This window comes from Callorhinus ursinus, unplaced genomic scaffold (genome assembly GCF_003265705.2).
Source record: "Callorhinus ursinus isolate GAN/ISIS: 27379988/994484 unplaced genomic scaffold, GSC_fseal_2.0 scaffold4, whole genome shotgun sequence".
In the NCBI taxonomy this organism is placed as follows: Eukaryota; Metazoa; Chordata; class Mammalia; order Carnivora; family Otariidae; genus Callorhinus; species Callorhinus ursinus.
Genome location: NW_027397066.1, coordinates 63,877,288 through 63,891,845, shown reverse-complemented (window position 1 = coordinate 63,891,845; position 14,558 = coordinate 63,877,288).

The window sequence follows — 14,558 nt, the reverse complement described above, 5'->3', positions numbered from 1 at the left end:
GCTGAGCCATGGTTGTCCAAAGGCACGGAAGAGATGCCAGGTTAACCAGGTGGCTGCAATTAGATGGTGCATTTGAATAATTGGGAAGGTTGTATTAGAGGCTACCATTTTGGCTTTCTGACTTCATAGTATACTGGACAAGAAACCCATTATGTCTTTATATTTAATTACCTCATTGTATAAGATACCATTCTGAGGAGGACCAGAAAAAAACTCACCTTTGAAAGTAGGTAGCCTGGAAAATGAAGGCGAGGAAACTAGAGAATGGAGTGGGCTGGAAAGAACACCACCAGAAGTTGGACCAAGCAGAAAGGGTTAGAATGATTTACAGATCTTAAATAGGGCCTTTGCATTACAAAATTCCAGGAGGCTCCATTCACTGGGAGAATGGCACTCCTAGGAGTTGGGCAGTTGACAGCCTGCACAGCTACATGTGGGGAACCCAATAGGAGATGACAATTTGGGAGAGAGGAATATTTTATATAGAATAGGCACATGTGTTTAGCAAGATATCTGAGGGAAACTTCAAAGCTAAAATCCAGAGTAAGGACCAAATGGAAAACATAGGTAGGTTTTAGAACTCAGGTGAGGCAAGGGTCTACATATGTTAGTCAGTGGATGTCAGAAGTGGGCCATCTGAGGGGGGGGGTGGCTCATAGTTCCAATAGCATCAAAGATAAAGCCAAACTAATAACATTACCAGATATGTACCTTATTGTATAGCATAAGCATAATGTGTAGATGAAAGACTATGACCACTTTTCCAGTATATAAAATAGAAATAATAACTTTGTAATAAAGTAAAAATATTTTACTTTTTTATGTTTTATGTAAGAATTATGTGGGTGGTGGACTTCTATGTTATAACTGTCCAGACCTCTTCCTTCTTTAGGAACAGTATTCCTTTTTTGAGAACTATGCTTCTTCCACTCCATATTATAATTCTGCTGGGTAGTGTCATACTCATATATGACTCAGGTAACTTAACCATATTTTATCAGTCTGAGTATGGGAGCTACCTGCCTGCTAGGCCAGTTTAAGTTCTTTTTTGTAATGTTTTGCATTCAAATAGGAAAAGACAGTAGCATCTGGTGTGGTACCCATGACATGTGAAACTAAGATCTGTCAGCCACCATGTTCCCACCATATGGAGGAAGTTGGTCTGCAGAAGGACAAAATAGAACTGGTACACAGAGAAGAGAGAGAGAGAGGTCTTGATGGCATTCAGGTCCCTGATTTTATTGTTCCTGAGAACCAGCTGAATCTTGGCTCTTCCTGTTGTATATTTAGTCAACTGTTCCTTCAATATCTAGTTTTCTTCCAACAAATTCCTTTCTTGCCTTAAGCTAGCTTGAACCAGGTCTCTGACCAAAGCAGAATATAATGTACTTGGCTTAGCACTAAACACACAGTAGGTTTTCAAAAAAAAAAAAAAAAAAAAAAAGGAAAAAAAGAACAACACCACAAACATGAACAAAAAATCCTACTGAGCTTATAGTTCTTTGTAGATGAGTACTTAATTGTCTTTAAATTGTTTCAGGTATATTAGTTGTACCTTCTAAATACTTTTTGACTCTTTGAGATAAGGTAATACATGTTGTATATACTAGCATCTCTAACAATATCTACTATGGTTCCAGGTTAAAAATAGTAACACCAAACGTGTTTACCGGTTAATTGATCAAATAATCTGCTTTGACCATTCATTTTTAACTTTTTCAGGGCTCTGGGTTACCACTTAGTGCCCTCAAAGTAATGACTTATAATAGTGTGACAATGATAGACAAGATGTAAGGTACCTCTGGGGATTCACTACCAGTTTTTCCATCAGATTGGGTACAATATTGGTATCATTTCATGTGTTACTAATTTGGCAAGAATGGTTTCATTTCAAGAAAACCTAAAGCATAATGTGGAATTTAGGCATGTTCTTAGTTTATCCACCAACCAATCAACTTAGTAAAACCTAGAGTAATAGTCAAATCCCAGACATCTAAGCAGAAAAGTCCTGAAAGTCAAGTTGTTGAAATCCTTTAGATTTCTCATCTAGTAAATGAAATAAGTACAGTTAGCAGCAATAGAGAAATGTTTCCTATTTGATTTTATTAACTGATTGATATGAATTAATGCATTAGGATATTTGATTGTGTCATAAAATGTGTATATGAGCACCATGATTCAATTTAATGTACCTATTACTGGTTGATGTGCCATTATATTAGGCTAAATTAAAAGAATTTTATGGAAAAAAAATTACAATTAAAGACTCAAAATTGATTGCATTCATAACTTTAAAGAAGATATTCTGTTTCATTAATATTTTGAGTAATTATAATAATATATCAGAAAACAATGTGGGAAACTCAGGATGTAGACAAAGTAAAGCAAAGATAAATAAAGAGTAAAAACTAGAGTCCACTTTCTGTACTAAATTCAATATTTTCTCTTTAGCCCAAGTTTTTAAAAACCAAAAGAGCATGAAAAGTCACAGAGTTAACAGCTTATCTCAGCAAGTAAGTTTTAGGTCACATTGTCATAAAAGAGATTAATTTTCTTTCTTTCATCCTCCAAATTACAAAATAAGTTATTTCCAAATAAGGCATTTTAACTTTTTTAAATGATGTTTTCATAGATAATAAGGTGACTGAACAGACCGTATCAATTCTCATAATGCAATATGTGCTTTCTGAATGTGGACCAACCATCAGTTTGGCCAAGATTAAGAGGTTTTTTGGGCATGGGATATTCAGTGCTCAAAAGAGGACAGTCCCCTGGTTGCTCATCCTATATGTGCAAATTATTTGGCTTTAGGTATAAACTTAAGTATCCAGAAGCTGACTTGGAAAATGTTGTGATTTACTCCTAAAGACTTAAGTATGCTTCTCTCTCATTATAAGTAAATGAAAGATGATTATAAGTAGATGAAGCATGATTCCATAGGGAAACATGGCACTGATATAGTGGAGTTTTTCTAAGAATTCTTGTTTCTCTTAATCCTATGGAACAAAGAAGGATTTCTGGTCAAGAAACATTCTACCCTTCTTACAGAGAGTATGGACCAAGGACCAACAGTATCAACATTACCTAGGAGTTTGTTAGAAGTTCCTAATACTAAACACCAACCTACTTGTCAAAATATGCTGTATTAACAAACTCCCAGGCAATTCATATGCACAGAAAAGTTTGAAAAGCACTGCTCTAAACTCTTTTGCAAGATTTTCTAAATGGACTCCAATTTTTCTCTATTATCGGCTTACTTCTGAATTCCTGTCTAGTCCACTACAAAGCTAGTGCAACCTCATTAGCTCAGCTGCAATTAATTTGGGATTGGTAATCATTTGACCTGGGTTGTACTGACACTTTTGCCCTACAACCTAGAGTTCTCTAAGCAAGAGGGTATCCTAACCAATTGAGGAAAGCCAACTCTTTTTAACATGTAACAAATTAATTTTTCATAAAGTAACGGATGCTGTCTATACATTAAAGTAACCTGCTTGTCTAGGAGGACCTTTATTTGGAAAGTTTTTGTTTGCAGGCAATTCCAACTAGTGAAAAAGGGAAAGCTGCATGGGAATAGAATGAAATTTACATAGCCTTCCCTCAGGCCAATGTTAAGTTTTATTGAACATTTTAGCACACTCTTGTCTAGCCTCATTTTCTCTACTTTCTTTGTACATTAAACTGCAAAACTGAGTGTGATCCTTAGAACCAGCTATGCTTTGGGGAGTCTCCTTGCTTTGCCATTTTCTTATGCTTGGAAACCCTCTCACCACCACCCCCAACTCCCAAACTATTGTTGGACTGGAAAGTTCACACTCATGCTTCAAGTAAATACTATGACCCCCTAACTAATCATCCAGATTTAGGTTTCTGTATAGCTCCCTCCTCCACTAGCTTTAAACAATTATTATATCGAAGTATTACGGTTTTAGTATAGGAGGTCCTCTAAATGGAAAAAATTGAGTCCTGGAGGTAAGATTACCTTTGTAGGGTTAATAACTAACTCAGATGAGGGCTTAATAGATATTTGTTGAACGCATGAATGAATGTGTAACTGAGTGAGTAAATAAATGAATACATTTTAAATGATGAAAATGATGAAACATCACTGAGAATGAACATTTTGAATGTTCTTACATACTTTTTTTCAATGAATTCTGGCTGCTCCAAAGAACCAGAAGAAAGAGGGGATGGGGATATCAATACCTGTGTCTACAAACTTGATGTAGATCCATCGTTTCAGTACACATAACACATCTTATTTTTGAGGCTGAAATTGAATTAAATTGATGCTCCTTGCACTGTTGCTTCAAAGTTTCCTTTGTTTAAAGTCAGCCCATTCATGTACCACAATACAGGCTGTTCTATGGTTTGTTCCAATTTCCACTTGTCCTGATCAGTGACAATATGGCACACACAGTCCTGTCTTTCTCATCACATTTCAAGTAAATATATGTTTAATCTTCTAATGGGTTACATTGTTACTTTATTAAAGACTGAAGCTTGAGATTTGTTAACACTGGGAAAAATGCCTTTTAAAATTTATAAAGAGTTATAAACTTTGAAGATGGAGACTGGAATTTAACTTCAGAGCAAATTACATTTTAGGAGAAAAAAAAAACCTTATCATAAACTGTTAAATGTGAATTCAAATCAAGTTCTTGCCCTTATTTTTTTGAGAAGATCTAGAAGTAGTAATTTTGAAGTAACCAAAATGTACCATTCCAGATCAAGAAGTGTAGTATTCTCAATAATAGTACAAATCGGATATATTTAAGTGTACTTACACCATTGCAGATTTTGGAGCACGGTTTGTATTTCAAATGCCTTCAGAGAACAGGTGGATAAGTAAATGAGTGAAGTGGGCCAGGTAGTGCCTGGAGTAATCCAAGAGTTCATGTTCATGTTAGAGGGGTACATTTTTACTCTGCCTCAATAGATTATGATCCTGCAGAAATATAACTTTAGGGTTATATGTTTTAATTTTTCAAAAGAAGCTAATATTCTAGATATTTATATGAAATATCCAGTTGTTTAAATGTTGGTAAGTAATTCAAATTTTTATTCTAGATATTTATATGAAATATCCAATTGTTTAAATGTTGGTAAGTAATTCAAATTTTTATAAAACATTATATGAGTTAAATAAACTATTTCTAGAGAGTGGATATGGCCCATGAACCAACAGTTTATAACCTCTGTTTTAAAGAAATATTTCTCTTCAAAATCTAAATTTAGCCGCTCTGTCTCCGTAAATAATAGGATGTTATTGCATGGTGGAATGTGTTCTGTGAGCAGCTCTTTCCAAGGTGCAATGCTCAGACAGAAGTACTGCAGAAAGGTCACAGACTCTGGAAAGGAACAAGACAAGGCTCCATGCAATGCAACCTGGAGTGAATTGTTGGTGAGTCATGCATTGTGCTGGCATGCTACTTTTGGCAGTTAGTTAGAAATAAGCAATCCAAACTTTGAAAAGTGTATTGTGGGACCATAGTGACGTATTCTTGGAGTATCAGGGATACTTCCTCAGCAGAGAAAAGTTGTGGTAAATGTGGCCACTTTCAACAGGTGATGAAAATTTCTCTGTGTTATGCTTCAAATTCATCATCCCTGACTCTTATTTAATGGTGGTAAGTAAAGAAATGTTGTACCCAATAGTGGAAATTTCTGAAAAGTTGACTGGAGGAGAGACAGCACCATAATAACATGTCAGCAAGGCAAGAGAAGCCAGGAGAAAGAGTTCCCATGAATAAACCCCTTGAGAATTATTTGTACCTCTCTCTCAAAGAACTGGGAGTATGCTGACAATCTAAGTTCTGGCAATTATGCTTGAAGTGGAGAAATGCCATGATCACGTATGTACAAAAGGAATTGTGCCTTATATTGTACTTCCAGGCTGTTGAGGCATAAATTACATGGATTATGCTCTACAACGTATGTTTTAACTTCATAATATAATGTTTTGAATTTTGTGAAGGCTCACTAACAATTTTATATAACTGCAAACTAACATGAACATTTATGAACATCAGCATGATTGCTGTTGGTTTTACAAGAAGGAAGTATGAAGTACGTGGAACATCACTCTTATTCTCTCTTTGCCCAATTCATTGGTGCTACCCTTACTACTTATCACTTTGATAAACCAAAATCATTCTTTTTTCTCCCTGTCTTCTCAGAATCTCCTCCACCCCACCTCACATTCAAGTCTGCAAAACACAAGATCATTTTACCAAAATAAACTAAATAGATTTTATGAGCTATATGAATAGCAACAGACAGCATAGGATATGTCCAAACCAAATCATTTTATTTCAAAATATTGACATGATTATCTTTTGCTTCTTAATAATCAGAATGTCCTCATATCATCACAAGATGGTCAAGAATATGGGATCTATGGGTGTTTTGTTTTGTTTTTATTTATTTATATTTTTCAGATCAGCTCTATTTGTTGCAAGGTGCCCACTCTTTCGGGACTTCTTCCCATCTTATTCCTCTAGTTGTTCTGCAGATAGCCATTCCCTTTTCTACTCTAGGGTATTGGAAGAACCCTGAACCTTAGTTCTCACATTCTTATAATACAGAACCTTTCTTAGAGTGATTAGAATGATCCAAACAGACAAATAAGAATAGGCCAACTATAATTTGTAATGCTTTATTATTTGTCCACTTAGTCAAAATACAATTTGACAGATGGACTCTTACACATGCACACTGATTTCTACTGCATGAGAGAAGCAGTGTATTGTCCAAAAACTCAGTACAGGTGGTAATGTGGGATTAGCTCACTCTTTTTAGTCTCCTTGTCTCAGTCTACATTTCTTTGCTGCCCATTTTTCTAAAATATTAATAAGGGGATCTCCAAGTTGTTATTCAATTGATTGCTGATTGCCCATTTTCACATCTTTAGTGTATTTCAATTTTAATGTCACTTTCTTGAGAAACAGCATATGGCCTACTACATGAGCTTTGGAAGAGAGAAGCCATTGAGGAAAATCAATCATACTAGAGGGCCTCACCTCTGTATGAAGTGAATAGGAAATGGAAAGACACATTTTGACTTCTATTCATATCACACTGGCTCTGTTCCTTTGTTTCTGGGTGGTAGAAGCAATTAAAATGGAAATCTAATTTTCAGTGGAATCAAAAGTGATAGGTCATGACCCCAATCCACATATTCAAACACTAGTTCTTCAAGACTCATCTATCCACATTGTAAAACCAAATCCCGAAGGGCTGAAGTTCTCACATACTTCTAAATGACAATTTGTGTTACACTACGAGGCTAGTATTACACACCTATATTAATTACCAACCATATCAAAGTTTAATTATTACTCTGTTTTCATTTTGATTGAGGGAGGGGGGTACATGTGGGGGGTTCTTTCCATTCTAGCAACCAGAAAAGACCAAGGTGACTTTGGTGAGGAAGTTACCTTGTGATACTATCATTATCAGTAATTAGCCACAGTTAGTAAGCTTCTATTAATCAAATCCACATCTGGAAAGACTTTCACTAATTCTGTAAGATGAACAGTGCTGTTGGCAAAATTTAAAGTATGGGAGGTAACACTGCATAACTTTGGAAGCCCACACAAAGAAAAGAAGAGAGAGAACTTTATCATTAATACTTAGATAATCTTATTTAATTAAACTTGTTGGCTATAAAATTATATATAACATCTATATACACATATAACAGAATGGTTAAAAATATTCTCTGACAAAATTGGAAGCTCCAAATAAAAATGTTTATGCTTTTCTACATATATTCCTCTCAAACACTAGTTAACAAGATGCTATAGTAAATGTCTAAGCATGTTATAAATAAATAGGCAAAGATGAAAATCTCAGTTTCAGGGCCTGTGAGTATAAATCCTAGGCATTTCTAGGAAGGGAGAAAATGTCCAAATTCTGAGGAAGAAAGAAAGAATGATGAAGTGATGTTATTATTTCCAACCTAAGAAAGGGGAGATAAAGAATCTTGTAAAGAAGCTGCATAGCCCCTACTCTCCTGTGCCCCCAGTCAAATATTCTGGGAACTTAGGCACCCCTGTAGGGACCCACCAGAGGCTAGAAGGTATATAGAACTCCCCAATGATACAGAGAAAGATAAGACTGGAAAATGACAGCATTCTTTCCAGGTCTCTGGAGACAAAGAGAGGCATAAAAAGAAAAAGATACCAAAGAGGTAACCATTCAAAAAAGTCTAAGATTAGGACTATTCATTTCAAATGTAGATCACTTTCATCCCCTGGAATAAATCTGGTACTTTGACTTAACTTTTTTTTCTTACCTTTTTTTTTTTTTTTTTTTTACTGAAGTATAGCTGACATATAACATTATATTAGTTTTAGGTGTACAATGATGGTTTGATATTTGTATATATTGAGAAATGACCACCACAAGTCTAGTTAACATCCATCACCATACATAGTTACAAAAAAAAATTCTTTATCTTGTAATGAGGACTTTTAAGGTTTACTCTTTTAGCAACTTTCAAATATGCAATACAGTATTATTAACTATAGTTGCCATGCTATACATTAGATCCCCATGATTTAATTTTGTAACTGGATGTTTGTATTTTTTGACTCTCTCACCCATTTTACCCACCCCCTATTGGCCATCTAAGTGTCTTCTTTGGAAAAATGTTGACTCATCTTACTATTACCCAACTGTACTAGTCCATGCTTTATTTAATTTTACTAGCTCCTGATCCAAATCCTTCCAGGGAACTCCATTTAGACCTAAATGTGGCATGGCACCTACTACATATGCTTCGTGTTCTAGACATAGTGGAAAGAGTACAGGCTAACCTCAGTTGGCCTGGATAAAAGTCCTGAGGCTACCATTTTCTAGTTGGGTTGGACAATTAATTATACCTTACCAAGTCTTGTTTTTCTCCTCTAGAACTTCTGCAAAGGCCAAGTCATGTCATGATTTTTAAATTTCTCTACAAATAAAAGAATGATGTTCTTATAAAAGGAAATAAAGATCTGAAAATTCTTCCAACAATGCTCGCAATTCATCACCCACTGTTGCATCCCCTTCTTTAGGCTATTATTATTGCTGTTTCTCTGTGACAACACATCTCAGCTATTAATGAAAGTTAATGATAACATTGGATTCAATATTTCTACTTTTTTAAAAAAGATTTTATTTATTTGTCAGAGAGAGAGAGAGAGAGCACACACAAGCAGGGGGAGTGGCAGGCAGAAGGAGAAGCAGGCTCCCCGCTGAGCAGGGAGACCAACGCGGGACTCTATCCCAGGACCCTGGGATCATAACCTGAGCCGAAGGCAGACGCCTAACTGACTGAGTCACCCAGGCATCCAGTATTTCTACTTTTTAATTCATTGACCAACACTCCTATTAAACTATAGCTGTTCCAAAAAAATTAGTGGTCCTAAAGTTATTGTTATTAATTTATGATAAATGTGTCAATATTCCTAAACTCTGTACTGTATTTTATTCACAGATTTAATAGGGGTTAAAAAAAAATCGACCTGGCCTAACCAGCTGATATCTTTGTAAGTCATCCCATTCCTGGTACTAAAATATTCATAATGGGGTTCCAAATCGCTTAATGTAGTAAAACCACACAGTAAGATGTGTAGTAACTTTCCAAAGCAGTCTTCACAATGTGCCACACCTGGCAAAATATAAAATAAATAAAAGAAAATAAAATAATAAAAGAAAAAAGAAAAAATCCTCCTCCCATATGCCCATGGTTGGAAGACAGATTTCTCGAATGGTCCATTAACCTCGAACCTCACTTGATCCCGATCTTACTGTTTATCTACATTTGTGCCTTCATCTCTTTCCTTTAGCTCAGTAGCTCAGTATTTCTTGGCATTATCTGCTTTTCACTTAATATCCCTTTGCCTTCTCCTCATATCTTGGCATATATGTGAAGAACCCTTGGGGTGTCTGGTGGCTCAGTTGGTTAAGCATCCAACTCTTGGTTTTGGCTCAGAAATGATCTCATGCGTTGTGAGATCAAGCCCCAAGCCAGCAGGGAGTCTGCTTGAAGATTCTCTCCCTCTGTCCCTCCTCCCATGTGCTCTCACGATCTCTCTCTCTAAAATAAATAAGTAAATCTCGCCTTTTTTAAAGAACCCTTAAAATAACACCACTTCCAATGCAACCTGATCCATAAGACTTTTACTGCCATATTTGCCTCAATTCATTCATTAAACAATTATTTATTGAGAGGTGACCAGGTAATGCTTTAAGGACTAGATATAGTAGTGAACAAAACAACAAAGTTCTCTGCCTTTATGGTGATTTCAGTCTCTGGAGGAAGTGGGGAGAGAGACAATAAGTGATAATTTAATAAATAAGTAAAATTTTTAGCATATTAGATGATAAATACAATGGAAAAATACATTAAAATAAGAGAATTAGGAGTGCCAATTTGAATAGTAAGAGGAGGAAACAAAGTGGTCAAGATAGGCTTCACTGAAACTCTGAGTTCTGGGCAAAGCTTTGAAGCAGTAAGGTAGTAGATGTCACAGACATTTGGAGTGAGAGTGTACCTCCTGGTAGGCACCATGGTAACTACCATGAAGGGAGACTGAGCGAGATAACAGACTACATATGATAGGGTAATTTTAGTAATTTGTCAATAAATATTAATTAAAGAGGGAAGCAGATACAAGAATGAGAAATAAAAACTTGGTAAAGCAATAAACTATAGATTACAGTGGAAATGAAAGACTATAGGAGTCGGAAATATTACAGATAGAGACTGGAAATACAGAAATGGTGAACAGAAAGTGACATGCTTAAAACTGAGATAGCAGAGGGGTGCATTCCTTGGTACTGACAAGATCTAGGGTGTGACCACGTGCAAAAGTCCTAAGGTGAGGGAATGCCCAAGCTTGCTCCCTCAAAGGGGACTTAAGAAGGAAATGAAATCTTTAGGGAACAAAACACAGTGGCTCTGAGGGTTTACATTTGTAATCAGTAGTTTATGGCTTGCTTTTCCTGAGTGAGATACAAGGTAAGTTGAGCCTTGATGTCTCAAATATTTTCTTCTTTATATCTAAATTTTTGCCTATATTCTTTTCCTCTTACTCTTCCTTTCCCCCACTAGCTCTGACTGAAACTTAGATTTCTCCTGAAAATAGTCCTTTCTCCAGAGCACTGTTTCCTTCAGCCCTTAGCACTGTGACTACAGAGATATGGTAGGTGTCCTCTTTGCTTCTTATGGATAGTTCTAGACTATGTTTTCTCCCTCCTTCCAGAAATTTCCTACTTTGAAGCTTATGCCATCAGAATATCTCACTCTTATCCTTCCCGATGCATTTGCAGACCCTCAGCTCACTTGCCCCTCATTCTTTGAAGATTTTAAGTTTCTGGTTCACTGTCCTTCTCTTCTGTTTTGGCTGTACAATTTTGGACATTTTAATATTCATGAAAAGAACATTTCCAAGAACCTGGCCATTTATTTATTAATCAAATAGTTACTGAGGACTTAAAATGTGTCAGGCACTATTCTAGGCACTGGGTCTATGATGGTGAATGAGAAAAACAGGCACAGATAGAAAGTGACATCAGGAAGATGGCAGAATAGGAAGCTGTGGACCCTCCTTCTCTGTACAATCATGCTGAGTCAGCAACAATTCGTGGACAGATGTCCTTTTTGACAAATCCAGAAACTAATAAAGGCTCCTGTACCTGAGGTGAATATGAAACCAAACACACCAAAGTTGTTAGGAAAATTCAGGAAACCCTCTCACCAAAATCCCTGCTCCCCACACAGGGGAAGAGATCCCCAAGCTCCCAGCTTCTCCCTGGGGAGGGAAGAGGTTAATTCATGTATCCAGCATGCCAGCTTTTCTGAGGAGATTCCCCAGAGGACTGACCCCTATTTTGCCAATCTTGGAGCTCTAACTGGTCTAGCTACCTGGGAGAAGAAAGATATCAGTTTGGATTGTTAGACATCATAGATTCTCCTGCCTGCTCAGACAAAAAAATACCAGCTTTCATCTTGAGGGAAAGAGTTGATCCGTGCATCCAGCATCCCAACTACTCTGAAGCTACCTAAAGAATTGGCATCTGTCTTGTGAGTCTTGAAGCCCTGAGGTGTCCGGCTTAGTCTAGTCACCTGGGAGAGGAGAGAGATGACAGTTTGGACAAGCAAACACCCTAGCTCTCCCGACACCCCAGAGCACTGCAGAGCAAGCAGATAAAAACCACAGCTGCCTGCTTCTCCTCAAGAACAAAAGAGTTGGTAGAAGCTCCCAGAATCTCTGCCCAAACTGACTGGCAGGGATCTTCTCCTATACAAAGTTCATACATAAGAACTGGGAGAGGTGCCTACTTTGTCTAATATAAAGACACCAGCACAGAGTATCAAGGAAAATTAAAAATCAGGCAATGATGTTGCAAACATGGGAATAAATCTCAAGAAACTGACCCTAATGAAATAAAGTTACATAATTTACCTAAAATAAAAATTCAAAATAACTGCCTTGAAGATGCTCTTTGAAGTCAACAGAAAAGTGCATGAACAACGCAAGAATTTCAATGAAGACAAACAAATATTAAATAGTACCAAACAGAAATCATGGCGCTAAAGAACACTATAATTGAACTGGAAAATTCACTAGAGGGTCTCAATAAAAGACTAGAACAACCAGAAGAAAGAATCAATGAATTTGAAAATGGATCACTGATCTATTCCATCAGAGCAGCAAAAAGAAAAAAAGAAAAAAAAAAACACGAAAAGGAATAAAGAAAACTTCAGGAGCTTAAGAGACATCATGAAACAGATCAATACACACAAGGAAGAACATCCCAAACGAGCTAAAAAAAAAAAATGAATCAAACAAAATCAGTAGGACTAATAAATAAGTTCAGTAAAGTCAGAGGACATAAGGACAAATACCAAAAAAATCTATGGTAATTCTATTTGAAATATTAAAAATAGTCTTAAAACTCAACAATAAGAAAACAAACAGCCTGATCAAAAAATGGGTTAAAAATTTGAGCAGACACTTCACCAAAAACATATATACTGATAGAAAATAAGCATATGCAAAGATGTTCAACATCATGTATCATTAGGGAATTGAAAATTAACAATGAGATACTACTACACACCTATTAGAATTGCAAAAACCCAAACACTGACACCACCAAATGCTGGCAAAAATATGGAGCAACTGGAATTCTCATCACTGCTGGTGGTGGAAAACAGTTTGGCAATTTCTTATAAAACTAAACATACTCTTAACATATGATCCAGCAATCATTCCATGGTATTTACCCAAATGAGTCAAAAACACATACACACAAAAGCCTGTATATGAATGTTTACAACAGTTTTATCCATAATTGCCAAAACTTGGAAGCCACCAAGTTGTCCCTTGATGAATGGACAAATAAACTGTGGTACAGCCAGACAATGGAATTTTTTTCAGTACTAAAAAGAAATGAGCTATCTAACCATGAAAAGACATGGAGGAAACAAATTCATATTACTAAGTGAGAGAAGTTGATCTGAAAGGGCTACATACTGTATGATTCTAGCTATATGACATTCTAAAAAAGGCAAAACTATGGAGACAGTAAAAAGATCAGTGGTTGCTAGAGTTGGGGGCAGGAAAGGATGACTAAATGGAGCACGTTGGATTTTTAGGGCAGTAAAAGTATGCCATATGATACTATAATGGTGAATGCATGCCATTATCCACTTGTCAAAACCCATAGAATGTAAAACACAGAGAGTGAGTTCTAATGTAAACTAGTCTGTGGGTGACAATGATGTGTCAATGTAGGTTCACAGAATGTAACTCTGTTGCAGGATGTTGATAGTGGGGAAGATTTAGGGGGTGGTGTGCCATGAGTATATAGGAAATCTAATTTCTACTCAACTTTGCTGTGAACATAAATCTATTCTAAAAAATAACATCTATTAAAGAAAATCAGTGGTCACACCAAGATTAAAAAACATCTGCTCTTTGACAAACACTGTTGAGAGATGAAAAAACAAGCCACAGAATGTATGTTATAGGTGCGTGTGGGATAAAGAGCACTTATACCTAGAATATATAAACAAACTCAATAATAAGAAAAACAACCCAATTAAAATGGAGAGAATATTTAAAAGAATACATCATAAAAAAAGACATTCATGCATCACATAGGTATGTAAAAAAGTGGCTCAACATCATTAGTCACCAGGAAATGAAAATTAAAACCACAATGAAATACCATTACACATCTTAGAAAGGCTAACACTTGAATGACTGACCATATCAAGTGTCTGCAAGGATGAGAACTCAAACTCATACATTAGTGCTGAGAGTGTAAAGTGGTGCAGTAGATTTAGAAACAGTTTAGCAGTGTAGCAGATACATGTTTCATATGTCCTAGCAATTCCTTTCTAGGTATTGACCCTGGAAAATGAAAACATCTCCACAAAGACTTGTAAACTAATGTCCACGGTGGCTTCAAACAGCTATTCTAAATGACCACCGCCACCCCCCTGCCAAAAAAAAAGGAAACAATCCAATTGTTTTCAATAGGTGAGCAGGTAGACA